At 40.8% G+C, this 19,413-nt stretch overlaps 24 non-coding genes across 24 annotated transcripts; all 24 read left to right on the top strand.

Annotated features, from left to right (window-relative positions):
* The first annotated feature begins 278 nt into the window (after positions 1-278).
* On the top strand, positions 279-442 carry LOC124321954. Its single transcript, XR_006914315.1, has one exon. It is a non-coding gene; the product is annotated as a U1 spliceosomal RNA (small nuclear RNA).
* Positions 443-634: 192 nt separating this feature from the next.
* Trnah-gug lies at positions 635-724 on the top strand. Its single transcript is given in 2 exon segments — positions 635-671; positions 690-724. It is a non-coding gene; the product is annotated as a tRNA-His (tRNA).
* Positions 725-1,128: 404 nt separating this feature from the next.
* On the top strand, positions 1,129-1,270 carry LOC124322590. The gene has a single exon (XR_006914864.1). It is a non-coding gene; the product is annotated as a U4 spliceosomal RNA (small nuclear RNA).
* A 574-nt stretch (positions 1,271-1,844) lies between these two features.
* LOC124322781 lies at positions 1,845-1,967 on the top strand. The gene has a single exon (XR_006915042.1). It is a non-coding gene; the product is annotated as a U5 spliceosomal RNA (small nuclear RNA).
* A 203-nt stretch (positions 1,968-2,170) lies between these two features.
* LOC124322188 lies at positions 2,171-2,289 on the top strand. The gene has a single exon (XR_006914536.1). It is a non-coding gene; the product is annotated as a 5S ribosomal RNA (ribosomal RNA).
* A 1,722-nt stretch (positions 2,290-4,011) lies between these two features.
* Positions 4,012-4,130, top strand: LOC124323072. The gene has a single exon (XR_006915318.1). It is a non-coding gene; the product is annotated as a 5S ribosomal RNA (ribosomal RNA).
* A 754-nt stretch (positions 4,131-4,884) lies between these two features.
* On the top strand, positions 4,885-5,106 carry LOC124322375. Its single transcript, XR_006914663.1, has one exon. It is a non-coding gene; the product is annotated as a small nucleolar RNA U3 (small nucleolar RNA).
* Positions 5,107-5,616: 510 nt separating this feature from the next.
* On the top strand, positions 5,617-5,807 carry LOC124322146. The gene has a single exon (XR_006914496.1). It is a non-coding gene; the product is annotated as a U2 spliceosomal RNA (small nuclear RNA).
* A 509-nt stretch (positions 5,808-6,316) lies between these two features.
* On the top strand, positions 6,317-6,480 carry LOC124321952. The gene has a single exon (XR_006914313.1). It is a non-coding gene; the product is annotated as a U1 spliceosomal RNA (small nuclear RNA).
* Positions 6,481-6,672: 192 nt separating this feature from the next.
* Trnah-gug lies at positions 6,673-6,762 on the top strand. The gene is given in 2 exon segments: positions 6,673-6,709; positions 6,728-6,762. It is a non-coding gene; the product is annotated as a tRNA-His (tRNA).
* Positions 6,763-7,166: 404 nt separating this feature from the next.
* LOC124322588 lies at positions 7,167-7,308 on the top strand. Its single transcript, XR_006914863.1, has one exon. It is a non-coding gene; the product is annotated as a U4 spliceosomal RNA (small nuclear RNA).
* Positions 7,309-7,882: 574 nt separating this feature from the next.
* LOC124322780 lies at positions 7,883-8,005 on the top strand. Its single transcript, XR_006915041.1, has one exon. It is a non-coding gene; the product is annotated as a U5 spliceosomal RNA (small nuclear RNA).
* A 203-nt stretch (positions 8,006-8,208) lies between these two features.
* LOC124322070 lies at positions 8,209-8,327 on the top strand. Its single transcript, XR_006914425.1, has one exon. It is a non-coding gene; the product is annotated as a 5S ribosomal RNA (ribosomal RNA).
* Positions 8,328-10,536: 2,209 nt separating this feature from the next.
* LOC124321953 lies at positions 10,537-10,655 on the top strand. The gene has a single exon (XR_006914314.1). It is a non-coding gene; the product is annotated as a 5S ribosomal RNA (ribosomal RNA).
* A 754-nt stretch (positions 10,656-11,409) lies between these two features.
* LOC124322374 lies at positions 11,410-11,631 on the top strand. The gene has a single exon (XR_006914662.1). It is a non-coding gene; the product is annotated as a small nucleolar RNA U3 (small nucleolar RNA).
* Positions 11,632-12,141: 510 nt separating this feature from the next.
* Positions 12,142-12,332, top strand: LOC124322145. Its single transcript, XR_006914495.1, has one exon. It is a non-coding gene; the product is annotated as a U2 spliceosomal RNA (small nuclear RNA).
* Positions 12,333-12,841: 509 nt separating this feature from the next.
* On the top strand, positions 12,842-13,005 carry LOC124321951. The gene has a single exon (XR_006914312.1). It is a non-coding gene; the product is annotated as a U1 spliceosomal RNA (small nuclear RNA).
* Positions 13,006-13,197: 192 nt separating this feature from the next.
* On the top strand, positions 13,198-13,287 carry Trnah-gug. The gene is given in 2 exon segments: positions 13,198-13,234; positions 13,253-13,287. It is a non-coding gene; the product is annotated as a tRNA-His (tRNA).
* A 404-nt stretch (positions 13,288-13,691) lies between these two features.
* LOC124322587 lies at positions 13,692-13,833 on the top strand. The gene has a single exon (XR_006914862.1). It is a non-coding gene; the product is annotated as a U4 spliceosomal RNA (small nuclear RNA).
* A 574-nt stretch (positions 13,834-14,407) lies between these two features.
* On the top strand, positions 14,408-14,530 carry LOC124322779. The gene has a single exon (XR_006915040.1). It is a non-coding gene; the product is annotated as a U5 spliceosomal RNA (small nuclear RNA).
* A 203-nt stretch (positions 14,531-14,733) lies between these two features.
* On the top strand, positions 14,734-14,852 carry LOC124321837. The gene has a single exon (XR_006914297.1). It is a non-coding gene; the product is annotated as a 5S ribosomal RNA (ribosomal RNA).
* Positions 14,853-17,548: 2,696 nt separating this feature from the next.
* LOC124321719 lies at positions 17,549-17,667 on the top strand. Its single transcript, XR_006914285.1, has one exon. It is a non-coding gene; the product is annotated as a 5S ribosomal RNA (ribosomal RNA).
* A 754-nt stretch (positions 17,668-18,421) lies between these two features.
* On the top strand, positions 18,422-18,643 carry LOC124322373. The gene has a single exon (XR_006914661.1). It is a non-coding gene; the product is annotated as a small nucleolar RNA U3 (small nucleolar RNA).
* A 510-nt stretch (positions 18,644-19,153) lies between these two features.
* On the top strand, positions 19,154-19,344 carry LOC124322292. The gene has a single exon (XR_006914635.1). It is a non-coding gene; the product is annotated as a U2 spliceosomal RNA (small nuclear RNA).
* The last annotated feature ends 69 nt before the right edge of the window (positions 19,345-19,413 follow it).

Below are 19,413 nucleotides of genomic sequence, written 5' to 3'. Positions count from 1 at the left end.
TCATATGAAAAGTCGATTTTCTTATTTTCTTATTTGCCAATTGGACGACCAAATGAAAAAAAACAAGCAATTTGTTTCTTGAAAAGTATTTGCAAAGATCAAGACCATGAAATAAATACTGAGCTTTATTTACTATATTTTGCTCGAGTTCGTAATTCAAGTCGATGAAAGAAAGTGGGTGGTATTCTCTAAACGTCAGTCAAATACTTGAACACTCTTTGTCAATATTGTTCTGCTGTATACAAAGTATTAAACAAAGTGAAAAAGCATCCACAATCATACTTACCTGGCTCAGAGGCAACCATGATCACCAAGGTGGTTCCTCCAGGGCGAGGCCTTTCCATTGCACTAAGGATGGGCTGACCCTTGCGATTAATCCAAATGTGATTAACTCGGGAGTACAATTTTTGGTAGTGGGGGACTGCGTTCGCGCCGTTCCCTGAACACACTATAAATGTAAGAAAAATTCTTGTCATCTGCCGGAAGTTGAACTAAATCTGGTCCCGTTAGTAAACGGTAGGGTTGACCGCTTGGGAATACGCGAAGCATCAGATTTTCTTTCTGGGAAGAAACAACAAAGTAATGAAATTCATGTTTAGCTACTTTAATATAAATCATCATGGCCAATGGATTGGCCGTGATCGTCTAGTGGTTAGGACCCTACGTTGTGGTACCTACTAGATATGAATCCGTAGTAACCCAGGTTCGAATCCTGGTCACGGCACTGAAAACTGATTTTTCACGTCAACACGCAGATTAACTATAAATTTTGTTTGGTTGGAAAGTAATGCTCGCTCACTTCAATAGTTCATAATGTGAAAAACAATTTGGAATGAAAACCTGAAATTCCCCCTCCCTTTTTTTGTGTGTGCAGGAAGTTGTTGAAATGTATGGAAGAAAAATACACATTTACAGAATTTCAAGTATTTGACCCGATATTAAGACAAAAATTATTTCATGTATGTAATGAACTGTCCCCTGTTGGTATTAGTCCAATGGGAGATGGAAATTAAAATTTGCCTAGGGTAATCTAAATGAATATTTCTGAACGAAATTGTTGGTCCAACACGTCCAAGCAGAACGAATTCAGCAAATGCTTAAGTAGACTTGCTTTTCTGATTATAATTTAGCTTTGCGCAGTGGCAATATCATAACCAATGAGGGTCTCCCGAGGTGTGATTATTGCTAGTTGAAAACTTTAACCAATACCCCGCCACGATGAAGTGAAATAATCTTTGTCGTCGGCAATTTTTGATAGCTCCATCAGGAGCATTTCAGCGTACAAGAAAAAAAAAATTACAGTCAGTTAGAAAAATTGGAGTGTTGCATAGTGTGTTTATAACATTAAACGGTGAAAGTGAAATCGTATAAGTGATTTTTGTTTCCATTTAGTTGGTATTGCACGTCAGACAAGGCTGATTAATTCGTTCGCTGAAGGCCATTAATATCAGTCAGTTGGAACATTGTGAACACGGGGAAAATATTTGAAAAGGTGATTCCAAATGACAAGGTGAAAAGATTCCACCATGTTTAAAGGGGAAGTTCAATAAATTGTTAACCGCTGTAGGGTGAATGTCGGGGTAAACATCTGATCCCACCACCTACGTGTTGGGCTTGTACCATAAAGATCGTTCATTTTTTTCAAAAATAACACTGCGCACAACTGTTTCGTTCAAAAACATGTTAACGAGCTTTATACATGATATTTACTTTAAAATAACTGTACCCATTGATAAAGAATTGCACAAGGATTTTGATATGTAAACGCATGTTTCGAAAAAAAACCTTACAAGCGCACTTCAAAATTTTGAAATGAATATAAATACAAGGCATACCACTGTTATTTACTCTGGTTTCTAATCAATACCCGGATAAATCTTTCGCCTTTTACTAAAGATTTCCGTGGTTAGGAGCATTGATGAGTCTATATGACTTATTTTTTTAACGCCCGGTCTTCTGATTGGGCACTTTGAATAAATGAAAAATTAAAAACGTCTGTATGCGGAAACAAAGATATTCTACTACTACATACTGACAACATTTGTAAAATGACAAACTGATAGTTTTTCGGTGGTTTTGGTAAGATTAGTGTGTATTTCAAAAAGATAAATCTCAAGCACAAGTAATAGATTAGAGGCGAATATGGTCGGGTAATTGCGTCTAGTTTAATGTCAACGGCCATACCACATAGAACTCACCCGGTCTCGTCAGCTCCCGGAAGTTAAGCTATGTCGGGTCCCGTTAGTACTTGGATGGGTGACCGCTTGGGAATACGGGATGCTGTTGGCATGGAATTATTTTATTTTTGTGAATCCAATTGAATTGAAGTGCTTCCCAAGATGGGTGATACTACATGGACTACAATGTATTATTTTGGCATTAGTTGAAAATGGAAGGAACGTATTTTTTACTGGATATTGCCTACTAGACGTCCTCCAACCTCTTTGTTGCTGAAAGATATTTGAAACGCCGTGCGCGAAGCGCACGGCACAGCCGAGAGGCTACTAGACGTCCTCCAACCTCTTTGTTGCTGAAAGATATTTGAAACGCCGTGCGCGAAGCGCACGGCACAGCCGAGAGGCTTGTACGTTGGTGGTTTCTTCGGGCAGCTCTATCTAATCTCTCTGGCTCTGAGATCCTTATGCAACGCAAGCTAAGTAAAGCGCGAAGCGCACGGCACAGCCGAGAGGCTTGTACGTTGGTGGTTTCTTCGGGCAGCTCTATCTAATCTCTCTGACTCTGAGATCCTTATGCAACGCAAGCTAAGTAAGGGAAGCAATCGTTAGCCTTATGACACTTGGATTGTTGGCTCATTGATCGGACATCCCCGGAACGAGAAAATTAAAAATGACAGTTAGCCAAAAATAGTGGCGTTTGGAAATATTATCAAATTTTATATTCGGTTGTCCATTGACAAATGTACTTATATGTCCTCGTTTGTTTGGCTAAGGTTGGTGTGTATTTCGAACAGAAAGTACAGCCGAGAGGCTACTAGACGTCCTCCAACCTCTTTGTTGCTGAAAGATATTTGAAACGCCGTGCGCGAAGCGCACGGCACAGCCGAGAGGCTTGTACGTTGGTGGTTTCTTCGGGCAGCTCTATCTAATCTCTCTGGCTCTGAGATCCTTATGCAACGCAAGCTAAGTAAAGCGCGAAGCGCACGGCACAGCCGAGAGGCTTGTACGTTGGTGGTTTCTTCGGGCAGCTCTATCTAATCTCTCTGACTCTGAGATCCTTATGCAACGCAAGCTAAGTAAGGGAAGCAATCGTTAGCCTTATGACACTTGGATTGTTGGCTCATTGATCGGACATCCCCGGAACGAGAAAATTAAAAATGACAGTTAGCCAAAAATAGTGGCGTTTGGAAATATTATCAAATTTTATATTCGGTTGTCCATTGACAAATGTACTTATATGTCCTCGTTTGTTTGGCTAAGGTTGGTGTGTATTTCGAACAGAAAGTACAGCCGAGAGGCTACTAGACGTCCTCCAACCTCTTTGTTGCTGAAAGATATTTGAAACGCCGTGCGCGAAGCGCACGGCACAGCCGAGAGGCTTGTACGTTGGTGGTTTCTTCGGGCAGCTCTATCTAATCTCTCTGGCTCTGAGATCCTTATGCAACGCAAGCTAAGTAAAGCGCGAAGCGCACGGCACAGCCGAGAGGCTTGTACGTTGGTGGTTTCTTCGGGCAGCTCTATCTAATCTCTCTGACTCTGAGATCCTTATGCAACGCAAGCTAAGTAAGGGAAGCAATCGTTAGCCTTATGACACTTGGATTGTTGGCTCATTGATCGGACATCCCCGGAACGAGAAAATTAAAAATGACAGTTAGCCAAAAATAGTGGCGTTTGGAAATATTATCAAATTTTATATTCGGTTGTCCATTGACAAATGTACTTATATGTCCTCGTTTGTTTGGCTAAGGTTGGTGTGTATTTCGAACAGAAAGTAAGCAAGCATTAGAACTAGATTTAGAGGCGAATATGGTCGGGTAATGGCGACTGAATTGATGTCAACGGCCACACCACATAGAACTCACCCGGTCTCGTCAGCTCCCGGAAGTTAAGCTATGTCGGGTCCCGTTAGTACTTGGATGGGTGACCGCTTGGGAATACGGGATGCTGTTGGCATGGTGTAATTTTATTTTTGCTCCCCAAGTTAGATGAGACATGGAATATAATGTATTCTTTAGGTATTAGTTGAAAAGGGTATTGCTGGGACTTTGATTAATGATACCATATATTGTAGAACGCATGTTTGTTTGATCTCGGTAGTTTTAACGACAAAAAAAAAGATAGAGGTTTGGCTATTTTGTTGAGGCTGTTGCATGACGCCCACTCACTGGCACGATCCCACTACTGCCGAACACGGGAACTTTTGGCTGCTAGGTTTCCCTCCTGACCCACTACGCTCCTCCTTAGCTAACCTGCACCTACTAGATTCCTCTAGCAGATCCATGCTGATGTCAAGCTTAGTGCGGGCACCTGATCAACATGCGGTATCACGAAACAGGGCTCCTAAACTCAAGCCATCCACTCTACCAAGCCTCCCCGAAGCAGGATTATAGGTGCACGCCAAACACCCAGCTGATAAATGGGCTCTCAATCGATAATACATTACTGTAATAAATTGATTTGATGAGCACGCGGATTCTTTATTGTGTCCAAAATTGGTCTCGTCACTTGTTCTATAACTATTAAAGAGCTTCTCGGTGTTTCAATAAATGAACAAAATGCAAGACCTGACAATGTATGTACTGTGTGCGTCAAGTATTGCAAATCTCAATTTAATATTCCGAAATATCGATCTATGCACTGTAATTTACGCCAAAGCTCATTGATCGTACAAACCTTATTTAGAGTTCTGCAAAATAACATTGCATTTAAGATCATACTTCACAGGATCATTTCTGTAGTATATCTTGACTTGTTTCCCACCAGAAACTTGTCTCCTTTCAACCCACGATGACGAGTTAAGACGCTGGTTTCTGAGCGTGAAACAGGCTGTGAGTGTAGCTGTCTCGACAGCATCAAACACAGTCATTGAGGACCGTTTCCGTTAAATCCATGTGAAATAGCGGAAGGAAACTAGCGTGTTCAGAGTGGTTGAGATGATAAAACAAATTTAAATTCTTGAAAATCTAAAGAGATACATCTTAATAATAATTCCAGGTATTCGTGTCCTTAAATCATCTGCTTGTATGGCAAAATAAATTGTGAAAGTGAGGTTGGTCAATTTGAGGATGTGTCATGACTTTATGATCGTATTGCATTCTTTTAGTTATTGTTATTTAATCATGATTAATTATCGTTCAGAGCTTTTGTCGTCAGGTGGCGTGGCAAAGCCATATTTTGAAAAAAAAGGACCTAGTGTGATAACGAGAGTAAAATTTGCAACGCCTTCAGCGTAAATTGTATCTCCCTTAATACAGTATGAGCATAATAAAACAAATGAAAATGAACTTTATAAGCATCAAGTGGTCGCGTCTGGAAAAATGAACAACTCAATATTTTATAGCATTTCTTGAATGTTTTGAGTGATATGAGTATTCTTCGTACACCACCGGAAATGTGTTGAACCTCAGTGGTTATTTTGGGCAGTAATCCTTGTAACATTATCGCTTCTCGGCCTTTTGGCTAAGATCAAAGTGTAGTATCTGTTCTTATCAGCTTAATATCTGATACGGGTTCAAATGGACCCCAGAATATTAAACTGATTTTTGGCATACGGTGGGAATACAGTGCTTGCACTGCTCCCGCCACGGGTTGACCCGGTATTGCAGTACCTCCGGGATCGGCTCACCCTCTATGAGGGAGAACATATTGAATAAAACAGAAATTGTCTTAGCACCGTATAATAAAAGACCATGTATAATTGCAAAACTGTCATGTAGACATGTTTGTAATTTTTTCTAATTGTATTTTTTTCGTAATATCAAGAAAAGCATAAAAAAATACGTACTTGATTGTGTTAACTAATTAGTACTGTTCATCTTTCGATGTGATGTTTTTTTTTAAAATATGAAGATGCGTGTATTTTCATATGAAAAGTCGATTTTCTTATTTTCTTATTTGCCAATTGGACGACCAAATGAAAAAAAACAAGCAATTTGTTTCTTGAAAAGTATTTGCAAAGATCAAGACCATGAAATAAATACTGAGCTTTATTTACTATATTTTGCTCGAGTTCGTAATTCAAGTCGATGAAAGAAAGTGGGTGGTATTCTCTAAACGTCAGTCAAATACTTGAACACTCTTTGTCAATATTGTTCTGCTGTATACAAAGTATTAAACAAAGTGAAAAAGCATCCACAATCATACTTACCTGGCTCAGAGGCAACCATGATCACCAAGGTGGTTCCTCCAGGGCGAGGCCTTTCCATTGCACTAAGGATGGGCTGACCCTTGCGATTAATCCAAATGTGATTAACTCGGGAGTACAATTTTTGGTAGTGGGGGACTGCGTTCGCGCCGTTCCCTGAACACACTATAAATGTAAGAAAAATTCTTGTCATCTGCCGGAAGTTGAACTAAATCTGGTCCCGTTAGTAAACGGTAGGGTTGACCGCTTGGGAATACGCGAAGCATCAGATTTTCTTTCTGGGAAGAAACAACAAAGTAATGAAATTCATGTTTAGCTACTTTAATATAAATCATCATGGCCAATGGATTGGCCGTGATCGTCTAGTGGTTAGGACCCTACGTTGTGGTACCTACTAGATATGAATCCGTAGTAACCCAGGTTCGAATCCTGGTCACGGCACTGAAAACTGATTTTTCACGTCAACACGCAGATTAACTATAAATTTTGTTTGGTTGGAAAGTAATGCTCGCTCACTTCAATAGTTCATAATGTGAAAAACAATTTGGAATGAAAACCTGAAATTCCCCCTCCCTTTTTTTGTGTGTGCAGGAAGTTGTTGAAATGTATGGAAGAAAAATACACATTTACAGAATTTCAAGTATTTGACCCGATATTAAGACAAAAATTATTTCATGTATGTAATGAACTGTCCCCTGTTGGTATTAGTCCAATGGGAGATGGAAATTAAAATTTGCCTAGGGTAATCTAAATGAATATTTCTGAACGAAATTGTTGGTCCAACACGTCCAAGCAGAACGAATTCAGCAAATGCTTAAGTAGACTTGCTTTTCTGATTATAATTTAGCTTTGCGCAGTGGCAATATCATAACCAATGAGGGTCTCCCGAGGTGTGATTATTGCTAGTTGAAAACTTTAACCAATACCCCGCCACGATGAAGTGAAATAATCTTTGTCGTCGGCAATTTTTGATAGCTCCATCAGGAGCATTTCAGCGTACAAGAAAAAAAAAATTACAGTCAGTTAGAAAAATTGGAGTGTTGCATAGTGTGTTTATAACATTAAACGGTGAAAGTGAAATCGTATAAGTGATTTTTGTTTCCATTTAGTTGGTATTGCACGTCAGACAAGGCTGATTAATTCGTTCGCTGAAGGCCATTAATATCAGTCAGTTGGAACATTGTGAACACGGGGAAAATATTTGAAAAGGTGATTCCAAATGACAAGGTGAAAAGATTCCACCATGTTTAAAGGGGAAGTTCAATAAATTGTTAACCGCTGTAGGGTGAATGTCGGGGTAAACATCTGATCCCACCACCTACGTGTTGGGCTTGTACCATAAAGATCGTTCATTTTTTTCAAAAATAACACTGCGCACAACTGTTTCGTTCAAAAACATGTTAACGAGCTTTATACATGATATTTACTTTAAAATAACTGTACCCATTGATAAAGAATTGCACAAGGATTTTGATATGTAAACGCATGTTTCGAAAAAAAACCTTACAAGCGCACTTCAAAATTTTGAAATGAATATAAATACAAGGCATACCACTGTTATTTACTCTGGTTTCTAATCAATACCCGGATAAATCTTTCGCCTTTTACTAAAGATTTCCGTGGTTAGGAGCATTGATGAGTCTATATGACTTATTTTTTTAACGCCCGGTCTTCTGATTGGGCACTTTGAATAAATGAAAAATTAAAAACGTCTGTATGCGGAAACAAAGATATTCTACTACTACATACTGACAACATTTGTAAAATGACAAACTGATAGTTTTTCGGTGGTTTTGGTAAGATTAGTGTGTATTTCAAAAAGATAAATCTCAAGCACAAGTAATAGATTAGAGGCGAATATGGTCGGGTAATTGCGTCTAGTTTAATGTCAACGGCCATACCACATAGAACTCACCCGGTCTCGTCAGCTCCCGGAAGTTAAGCTATGTCGGGTCCCGTTAGTACTTGGATGGGTGACCGCTTGGGAATACGGGATGCTGTTGGCATGGAATTATTTTATTTTTGTGAATCCAATTGAATTGAAGTGCTTCCCAAGATGGGTGATACTACATGGACTACAATGTATTATTTTGGCATTAGTTGAAAATGGAAGGAACGTATTTTTTACTGGATATTGCCTACTAGACGTCCTCCAACCTCTTTGTTGCTGAAAGATATTTGAAACGCCGTGCGCGAAGCGCACGGCACAGCCGAGAGGCTACTAGACGTCCTCCAACCTCTTTGTTGCTGAAAGATATTTGAAACGCCGTGCGCGAAGCGCACGGCACAGCCGAGAGGCTTGTACGTTGGTGGTTTCTTCGGGCAGCTCTATCTAATCTCTCTGGCTCTGAGATCCTTATGCAACGCAAGCTAAGTAAAGCGCGAAGCGCACGGCACAGCCGAGAGGCTTGTACGTTGGTGGTTTCTTCGGGCAGCTCTATCTAATCTCTCTGACTCTGAGATCCTTATGCAACGCAAGCTAAGTAAGGGAAGCAATCGTTAGCCTTATGACACTTGGATTGTTGGCTCATTGATCGGACATCCCCGGAACGAGAAAATTAAAAATGACAGTTAGCCAAAAATAGTGGCGTTTGGAAATATTATCAAATTTTATATTCGGTTGTCCATTGACAAATGTACTTATATGTCCTCGTTTGTTTGGCTAAGGTTGGTGTGTATTTCGAACAGAAAGTACAGCCGAGAGGCTACTAGACGTCCTCCAACCTCTTTGTTGCTGAAAGATATTTGAAACGCCGTGCGCGAAGCGCACGGCACAGCCGAGAGGCTTGTACGTTGGTGGTTTCTTCGGGCAGCTCTATCTAATCTCTCTGGCTCTGAGATCCTTATGCAACGCAAGCTAAGTAAAGCGCGAAGCGCACGGCACAGCCGAGAGGCTTGTACGTTGGTGGTTTCTTCGGGCAGCTCTATCTAATCTCTCTGACTCTGAGATCCTTATGCAACGCAAGCTAAGTAAGGGAAGCAATCGTTAGCCTTATGACACTTGGATTGTTGGCTCATTGATCGGACATCCCCGGAACGAGAAAATTAAAAATGACAGTTAGCCAAAAATAGTGGCGTTTGGAAATATTATCAAATTTTATATTCGGTTGTCCATTGACAAATGTACTTATATGTCCTCGTTTGTTTGGCTAAGGTTGGTGTGTATTTCGAACAGAAAGTACAGCCGAGAGGCTACTAGACGTCCTCCAACCTCTTTGTTGCTGAAAGATATTTGAAACGCCGTGCGCGAAGCGCACGGCACAGCCGAGAGGCTTGTACGTTGGTGGTTTCTTCGGGCAGCTCTATCTAATCTCTCTGGCTCTGAGATCCTTATGCAACGCAAGCTAAGTAAAGCGCGAAGCGCACGGCACAGCCGAGAGGCTTGTACGTTGGTGGTTTCTTCGGGCAGCTCTATCTAATCTCTCTGACTCTGAGATCCTTATGCAACGCAAGCTAAGTAAGGGAAGCAATCGTTAGCCTTATGACACTTGGATTGTTGGCTCATTGATCGGACATCCCCGGAACGAGAAAATTAAAAATGACAGTTAGCCAAAAATAGTGGCGTTTGGAAATATTATCAAATTTTATATTCGGTTGTCCATTGACAAATGTACTTATATGTCCTCGTTTGTTTGGCTAAGGTTGGTGTGTATTTCGAACAGAAAGTACAGCCGAGAGGCTACTAGACGTCCTCCAACCTCTTTGTTGCTGAAAGATATTTGAAACGCCGTGCGCGAAGCGCACGGCACAGCCGAGAGGCTTGTACGTTGGTGGTTTCTTCGGGCAGCTCTATCTAATCTCTCTGGCTCTGAGATCCTTATGCAACGCAAGCTAAGTAAAGCGCGAAGCGCACGGCACAGCCGAGAGGCTTGTACGTTGGTGGTTTCTTCGGGCAGCTCTATCTAATCTCTCTGACTCTGAGATCCTTATGCAACGCAAGCTAAGTAAGGGAAGCAATCGTTAGCCTTATGACACTTGGATTGTTGGCTCATTGATCGGACATCCCCGGAACGAGAAAATTAAAAATGACAGTTAGCCAAAAATAGTGGCGTTTGGAAATATTATCAAATTTTATATTCGGTTGTCCATTGACAAATGTACTTATATGTCCTCGTTTGTTTGGCTAAGGTTGGTGTGTATTTCGAACAGAAAGTAAGCAAGCATTAGAACTAGATTTAGAGGCGAATATGGTCGGGTAATGGCGACTGAATTGATGTCAACGGCCATACCACATAGAACTCACCCGGTCTCGTCAGCTCCCGGAAGTTAAGCTATGTCGGGTCCCGTTAGTACTTGGATGGGTGACCGCTTGGGAATACGGGATGCTGTTGGCATGGTGTAATTTTATTTTTGCTCCCCAAGTTAGATGAGACATGGAATATAATGTATTCTTTAGGTATTAGTTGAAAAGGGTATTGCTGGGACTTTGATTAATGATACCATATATTGTAGAACGCATGTTTGTTTGATCTCGGTAGTTTTAACGACAAAAAAAAAGATAGAGGTTTGGCTATTTTGTTGAGGCTGTTGCATGACGCCCACTCACTGGCACGATCCCACTACTGCCGAACACGGGAACTTTTGGCTGCTAGGTTTCCCTCCTGACCCACTACGCTCCTCCTTAGCTAACCTGCACCTACTAGATTCCTCTAGCAGATCCATGCTGATGTCAAGCTTAGTGCGGGCACCTGATCAACATGCGGTATCACGAAACAGGGCTCCTAAACTCAAGCCATCCACTCTACCAAGCCTCCCCGAAGCAGGATTATAGGTGCACGCCAAACACCCAGCTGATAAATGGGCTCTCAATCGATAATACATTACTGTAATAAATTGATTTGATGAGCACGCGGATTCTTTATTGTGTCCAAAATTGGTCTCGTCACTTGTTCTATAACTATTAAAGAGCTTCTCGGTGTTTCAATAAATGAACAAAATGCAAGACCTGACAATGTATGTACTGTGTGCGTCAAGTATTGCAAATCTCAATTTAATATTCCGAAATATCGATCTATGCACTGTAATTTACGCCAAAGCTCATTGATCGTACAAACCTTATTTAGAGTTCTGCAAAATAACATTGCATTTAAGATCATACTTCACAGGATCATTTCTGTAGTATATCTTGACTTGTTTCCCACCAGAAACTTGTCTCCTTTCAACCCACGATGACGAGTTAAGACGCTGGTTTCTGAGCGTGAAACAGGCTGTGAGTGTAGCTGTCTCGACAGCATCAAACACAGTCATTGAGGACCGTTTCCGTTAAATCCATGTGAAATAGCGGAAGGAAACTAGCGTGTTCAGAGTGGTTGAGATGATAAAACAAATTTAAATTCTTGAAAATCTAAAGAGATAAATCTTAATAATAATTCCAGGTATTCGTGTCCTTAAATCATCTGCTTGTATGGCAAAATAAATTGTGAAAGTGAGGTTGGTCAATTTGAGGATGTGTCATGACTTTATGATCGTATTGCATTCTTTTAGTTATTGTTATTTAATCATGATTAATTATCGTTCAGAGCTTTTGTCGTCAGGTGGCGTGGCAAAGCCATATTCTGAAAAAAAAGGACCTAGTGTGATAACGAGAGTAAAATTTGCAACGCCTTCAGCGTAAATTGTATCTCCCTTAATACAGTATGAGCATAATAAAACAAATGAAAATGAACTTTATAAGCATCAAGTGGTCGCGTCTGGAAAAATGAACAACTCAATATTTTATAGCATTTCTTGAATGTTTTGAGTGATATGAGTATTCTTCGTACACCACCGGAAATGTGTTGAACCTCAGTGGTTATTTTGGGCAGTAATCCTTGTAACATTATCGCTTCTCGGCCTTTTGGCTAAGATCAAAGTGTAGTATCTGTTCTTATCAGCTTAATATCTGATACGGGTTCAAATGGACCCCAGAATATTAAACTGATTTTTGGCATACGGTGGGAATACAGTGCTTGCACTGCTCCCGCCACGGGTTGACCCGGTATTGCAGTACCTCCGGGATCGGCTCACCCTCTATGAGGGAGAACATATTGAATAAAACAGAAATTGTCTTAGCACCGTATAATAAAAGACCATGTATAATTGCAAAACTGTCATGTAGACATGTTTGTAATTTTTTCTAATTGTATTTTTTTCGTAATATCAAGAAAAGCATAAAAAAATACGTACTTGATTGTGTTAACTAATTAGTACTGTTCATCTTTCGATGTGATGTTTTTTTTTAAAATATGAAGATGCGTGTATTTTCATATGAAAAGTCGATTTTCTTATTTTCTTATTTGCCAATTGGACGACCAAATGAAAAAAAACAAGCAATTTGTTTCTTGAAAAGTATTTGCAAAGATCAAGACCATGAAATAAATACTGAGCTTTATTTACTATATTTTGCTCGAGTTCGTAATTCAAGTCGATGAAAGAAAGTGGGTGGTATTCTCTAAACGTCAGTCAAATACTTGAACACTCTTTGTCAATATTGTTCTGCTGTATACAAAGTATTAAACAAAGTGAAAAAGCATCCACAATCATACTTACCTGGCTCAGAGGCAACCATGATCACCAAGGTGGTTCCTCCAGGGCGAGGCCTTTCCATTGCACTAAGGATGGGCTGACCCTTGCGATTAATCCAAATGTGATTAACTCGGGAGTACAATTTTTGGTAGTGGGGGACTGCGTTCGCGCCGTTCCCTGAACACACTATAAATGTAAGAAAAATTCTTGTCATCTGCCGGAAGTTGAACTAAATCTGGTCCCGTTAGTAAACGGTAGGGTTGACCGCTTGGGAATACGCGAAGCATCAGATTTTCTTTCTGGGAAGAAACAACAAAGTAATGAAATTCATGTTTAGCTACTTTAATATAAATCATCATGGCCAATGGATTGGCCGTGATCGTCTAGTGGTTAGGACCCTACGTTGTGGTACCTACTAGATATGAATCCGTAGTAACCCAGGTTCGAATCCTGGTCACGGCACTGAAAACTGATTTTTCACGTCAACACGCAGATTAACTATAAATTTTGTTTGGTTGGAAAGTAATGCTCGCTCACTTCAATAGTTCATAATGTGAAAAACAATTTGGAATGAAAACCTGAAATTCCCCCTCCCTTTTTTTGTGTGTGCAGGAAGTTGTTGAAATGTATGGAAGAAAAATACACATTTACAGAATTTCAAGTATTTGACCCGATATTAAGACAAAAATTATTTCATGTATGTAATGAACTGTCCCCTGTTGGTATTAGTCCAATGGGAGATGGAAATTAAAATTTGCCTAGGGTAATCTAAATGAATATTTCTGAACGAAATTGTTGGTCCAACACGTCCAAGCAGAACGAATTCAGCAAATGCTTAAGTAGACTTGCTTTTCTGATTATAATTTAGCTTTGCGCAGTGGCAATATCATAACCAATGAGGGTCTCCCGAGGTGTGATTATTGCTAGTTGAAAACTTTAACCAATACCCCGCCACGATGAAGTGAAATAATCTTTGTCGTCGGCAATTTTTGATAGCTCCATCAGGAGCATTTCAGCGTACAAGAAAAAAAAAATTACAGTCAGTTAGAAAAATTGGAGTGTTGCATAGTGTGTTTATAACATTAAACGGTGAAAGTGAAATCGTATAAGTGATTTTTGTTTCCATTTAGTTGGTATTGCACGTCAGACAAGGCTGATTAATTCGTTCGCTGAAGGCCATTAATATCAGTCAGTTGGAACATTGTGAACACGGGGAAAATATTTGAAAAGGTGATTCCAAATGACAAGGTGAAAAGATTCCACCATGTTTAAAGGGGAAGTTCAATAAATTGTTAACCGCTGTAGGGTGAATGTCGGGGTAAACATCTGATCCCACCACCTACGTGTTGGGCTTGTACCATAAAGATCGTTCATTTTTTTCAAAAATAACACTGCGCACAACTGTTTCGTTCAAAAACATGTTAACGAGCTTTATACATGATATTTACTTTAAAATAACTGTACCCATTGATAAAGAATTGCACAAGGATTTTGATATGTAAACGCATGTTTCGAAAAAAAACCTTACAAGCGCACTTCAAAATTTTGAAATGAATATAAATACAAGGCATACCACTGTTATTTACTCTGGTTTCTAATCAATACCCGGATAAATCTTTCGCCTTTTACTAAAGATTTCCGTGGTTAGGAGCATTGATGAGTCTATATGACTTATTTTTTTAACGCCCGGTCTTCTGATTGGGCACTTTGAATAAATGAAAAATTAAAAACGTCTGTATGCGGAAACAAAGATATTCTACTACTACATACTGACAACATTTGTAAAATGACAAACTGATAGTTTTTCGGTGGTTTTGGTAAGATTAGTGTGTATTTCAAAAAGATAAATCTCAAGCACAAGTAATAGATTAGAGGCGAATATGGTCGGGTAATTGCGTCTAGTTTAATGTCAACGGCCATACCACATAGAACTCACCCGGTCTCGTCAGCTCCCGGAAGTTAAGCTATGTCGGGTCCCGTTAGTACTTGGATGGGTGACCGCTTGGGAATACGGGATGCTGTTGGCATGGAATTATTTTATTTTTGTGAATCCAATTGAATTGAAGTGCTTCCCAAGATGGGTGATACTACATGGACTACAATGTATTATTTTGGCATTAGTTGAAAATGGAAGGAACGTATTTTTTACTGGATATTGCCTACTAGACGTCCTCCAACCTCTTTGTTGCTGAAAGATATTTGAAACGCCGTGCGCGAAGCGCACGGCACAGCCGAGAGGCTACTAGACGTCCTCCAACCTCTTTGTTGCTGAAAGATATTTGAAACGCCGTGCGCGAAGCGCACGGCACAGCCGAGAGGCTTGTACGTTGGTGGTTTCTTCGGGCAGCTCTATCTAATCTCTCTGGCTCTGAGATCCTTATGCAACGCAAGCTAAGTAAAGCGCGAAGCGCACGGCACAGCCGAGAGGCTTGTACGTTGGTGGTTTCTTCGGGCAGCTCTATCTAATCTCTCTGACTCTGAGATCCTTATGCAACGCAAGCTAAGTAAGGGAAGCAATCGTTAGCCTTATGACACTTGGATTGTTGGCTCATTGATCGGACATCCCCGGAACGAGAAAATTAAAAATGACAGTTAGCCAAAAATAGTGGCGTTTGGAAATATTATCAAATTTTATATTCGGTTGTCCATTGACAAATGTACTTATATGTCCTCGTTTGTTTGGCTAAGGTTGGTGTGTATTTCGAACAGAAAGTACAGCCGAGAGGCTACTAGACGTCCTCCAACCTCTTTGTTGCTGAAAGATATTTGAAACGCCGTGCGCGAAGCGCACGGCACAGCCGAGAGGCTTGTACGTTGGTGGTTTCTTCGGGCAGCTCTATCTAATCTCTCTGGCTCTGAGATCCTTATGCAACGCAAGCTAAGTAAAGCGCGAAGCGCACGGCACAGCCGAGAGGCTTGTACGTTGGTGGTTTCTTCGGGCAGCTCTATCTAATCTCTCTGACTCTGAGATCCTTATGCAACGCAAGCTAAGTAAGGGAAGCAATCGTTAGCCTTATGACACTTGGATTGTTGGCTCATTGATCGGACATCCCCGGAACGAGAAAATTAAAAATGACAGTTAGCCAAAAATAGTGGCGTTTGGAAATATTATCAAATTTTATATTCGGTTGTCCATTGACAAATGTACTTATATGTCCTCGTTTGTTTGGCTAAGGTTGGTGTGTATTTCGAACAGAAAGTACAGCCGAGAGGCTACTAGACGTCCTCCAACCTCTTTGTTGCTGAAAGATATTTGAAACGCCGTGCGCGAAGCGCACGGCACAGCCGAGAGGCTTGTACGTTGGTGGTTTCTTCGGGCAGCTCTATCTAATCTCTCTGGCTCTGAGATCCTTATGCAACGCAAGCTAAGTAAAGCGCGAAGCGCACGGCACAGCCGAGAGGCTTGTACGTTGGTGGTTTCTTCGGGCAGCTCTATCTAATCTCTCTGACTCTGAGATCCTTATGCAACGCAAGCTAAGTAAGGGAAGCAATCGTTAGCCTTATGACACTTGGATTGTTGGCTCATTGATCGGACATCCCCGGAACGAGAAAATTAAAAATGACAGTTAGCCAAAAATAGTGGCGTTTGGAAATATTATCAAATTTTATATTCGGTTGTCCATTGACAAATGTACTTATATGTCCTCGTTTGTTTGGCTAAGGTTGGTGTGTATTTCGAACAGAAAGTACAGCCGAGAGGCTACTAGACGTCCTCCAACCTCTTTGTTGCTGAAAGATATTTGAAACGCCGTGCGCGAAGCGCACGGCACAGCCGAGAGGCTTGTACGTTGGTGGTTTCTTCGGGCAGCTCTATCTAATCTCTCTGGCTCTGAGATCCTTATGCAACGCAAGCTAAGTAAAGCGCGAAGCGCACGGCACAGCCGAGAGGCTTGTACGTTGGTGGTTTCTTCGGGCAGCTCTATCTAATCTCTCTGACTCTGAGATCCTTATGCAACGCAAGCTAAGTAAGGGAAGCAATCGTTAGCCTTATGACACTTGGATTGTTGGCTCATTGATCGGACATCCCCGGAACGAGAAAATTAAAAATGACAGTTAGCCAAAAATAGTGGCGTTTGGAAATATTATCAAATTTTATATTCGGTTGTCCATTGACAAATGTACTTATATGTCCTCGTTTGTTTGGCTAAGGTTGGTGTGTATTTCGAACAGAAAGTACAGCCGAGAGGCTACTAGACGTCCTCCAACCTCTTTGTTGCTGAAAGATATTTGAAACGCCGTGCGCGAAGCGCACGGCACAGCCGAGAGGCTTGTACGTTGGTGGTTTCTTCGGGCAGCTCTATCTAATCTCTCTGGCTCTGAGATCCTTATGCAACGCAAGCTAAGTAAAGCGCGAAGCGCACGGCACAGCCGAGAGGCTTGTACGTTGGTGGTTTCTTCGGGCAGCTCTATCTAATCTCTCTGACTCTGAGATCCTTATGCAACGCAAGCTAAGTAAGGGAAGCAATCGTTAGCCTTATGACACTTGGATTGTTGGCTCATTGATCGGACATCCCCGGAACGAGAAAATTAAAAATGACAGTTAGCCAAAAATAGTGGCGTTTGGAAATATTATCAAATTTTATATTCGGTTGTCCATTGACAAATGTACTTATATGTCCTCGTTTGTTTGGCTAAGGTTGGTGTGTATTTCGAACAGAAAGTAAGCAAGCATTAGAACTAGATTTAGAGGCGAATATGGTCGGGTAATGGCGACTGAATTGATGTCAACGGCCATACCACATAGAACTCACCCGGTCTCGTCAGCTCCCGGAAGTTAAGCTATGTCGGGTCCCGTTAGTACTTGGATGGGTGACCGCTTGGGAATACGGGATGCTGTTGGCATGGTGTAATTTTATTTTTGCTCCCCAAGTTAGATGAGACATGGAATATAATGTATTCTTTAGGTATTAGTTGAAAAGGGTATTGCTGGGACTTTGATTAATGATACCATATATTGTAGAACGCATGTTTGTTTGATCTCGGTAGTTTTAACGACAAAAAAAAAGATAGAGGTTTGGCTATTTTGTTGAGGCTGTTGCATGACGCCCACTCACTGGCACGATCCCACTACTGCCGAACACGGGAACTTTTGGCTGCTAGGTTTCCCTCCTGACCCACTACGCTCCTCCTTAGCTAACCTGCACCTACTAGATTCCTCTAGCAGATCCATGCTGATGTCAAGCTTAGTGCGGGCACCTGATCAACATGCGGTATCACGAAACAGGGCTCCTAAACTCAAGCCATCCACTCTACCAAGCCTCCCCGAAGCAGGATTATAGGTGCACGCCAAACACCCAGCTGATAAATGGGCTCTCAATCGATAATACATTACTGTAATAAATTGATTTGATGAGCACGCGGATTCTTTATTGTGTCCAAAATTGGTCTCGTCACTTGTTCTATAACTATTAAAGAGCTTCTCGGTGTTTCAATAAATGAACAAAATGCAAGACCTGACAATGTATGTACTGTGTGCGTCAAGTATTGCAAATCTCAATTTAATATTCCGAAATATCGATCTATGCACTGTAATTTACGCCAAAGCTCATTGATCGTACAAACCTTATTTAGAGTTCTGCAAAATAACATTGCATTTAAGATCATACTTCACAGGATCATTTCTGTAGTATATCTTGACTTGTTTCCCACCAGAAACTTGTCTCCTTTCAACCCACGATGACGAGTTAAGACGCTGGTTTCTGAGCGTGAAACAGGCTGTGAGTGTAGCTGTCTCGACAGCATCAAACACAGTCATTGAGGACCGTTTCCGTTAAATCCATGTGAAATAGCGGAAGGAAACTAGCGTGTTCAGAGTGGTTGAGATGATAAAACAAATTTAAATTCTTGAAAATCTAAAGAGATAAATCTTAATAATAATTCCAGGTATTCGTGTCCTTAAATCATCTGCTTGTATGGCAAAATAAATTGTGAAAGTGAGGTTGGTCAATTTGAGGATGTGTCATGACTTTATGATCGTATTGCATTCTTTTAGTTATTGTTATTTAATCATGATTAATTATCGTTCAGAGCTTTTGTCGTCAGGTGGCGTGGCAAAGCCATATTCTGAAAAAAAAGGACCTAGTGTGATAACGAGAGTAAAATTTGCAACGCCTTCAGCGTAAATTGTATCTCCCTTAATACAGTATGAGCATAATAAAACAAATGAAAATGAACTTTATAAGCATCAAGTGGTCGCGTCTGGAAAAATGAACAACTCAATATTTTATAGCATTTCTTGAATGTTTTGAGTGATATGAGTATTCTTCGTACACCACCGGAAATGTGTTGAACCTCAGTGGTTATTTTGGGCAGTAATCCTTGTAACATTATCGCTTCTCGGCCTTTTGGCTAAGATCAAAGTGTAGTATCTGTTCTTATTAGCTTAATATCTGATACGGGTTCAAATGGACCCCAGAATATTAAACTGATTTTTGGCATACGGTGGGAATACAGTGCTTGCACTGCTCCCGCCACGGGTTGACCCGGTATTGCAGTACCTCCGGGATCGGCTCACCCTCTATGAGGGAGAACATATTGAATAAAACAGAAATTGTCTTAGCACCGTATAATAAAAGACCATGTATAATT

This window comes from Daphnia pulicaria, chromosome 1, assembly GCF_021234035.1.
Source record: "Daphnia pulicaria isolate SC F1-1A chromosome 1, SC_F0-13Bv2, whole genome shotgun sequence".
NCBI lineage: Eukaryota > Metazoa > Arthropoda > Branchiopoda > Diplostraca > Daphniidae > Daphnia > Daphnia pulicaria.
Note: the sequence above shows the minus strand (reverse complement) of the source record. Positions and strands in the feature narration are given on the sequence as shown.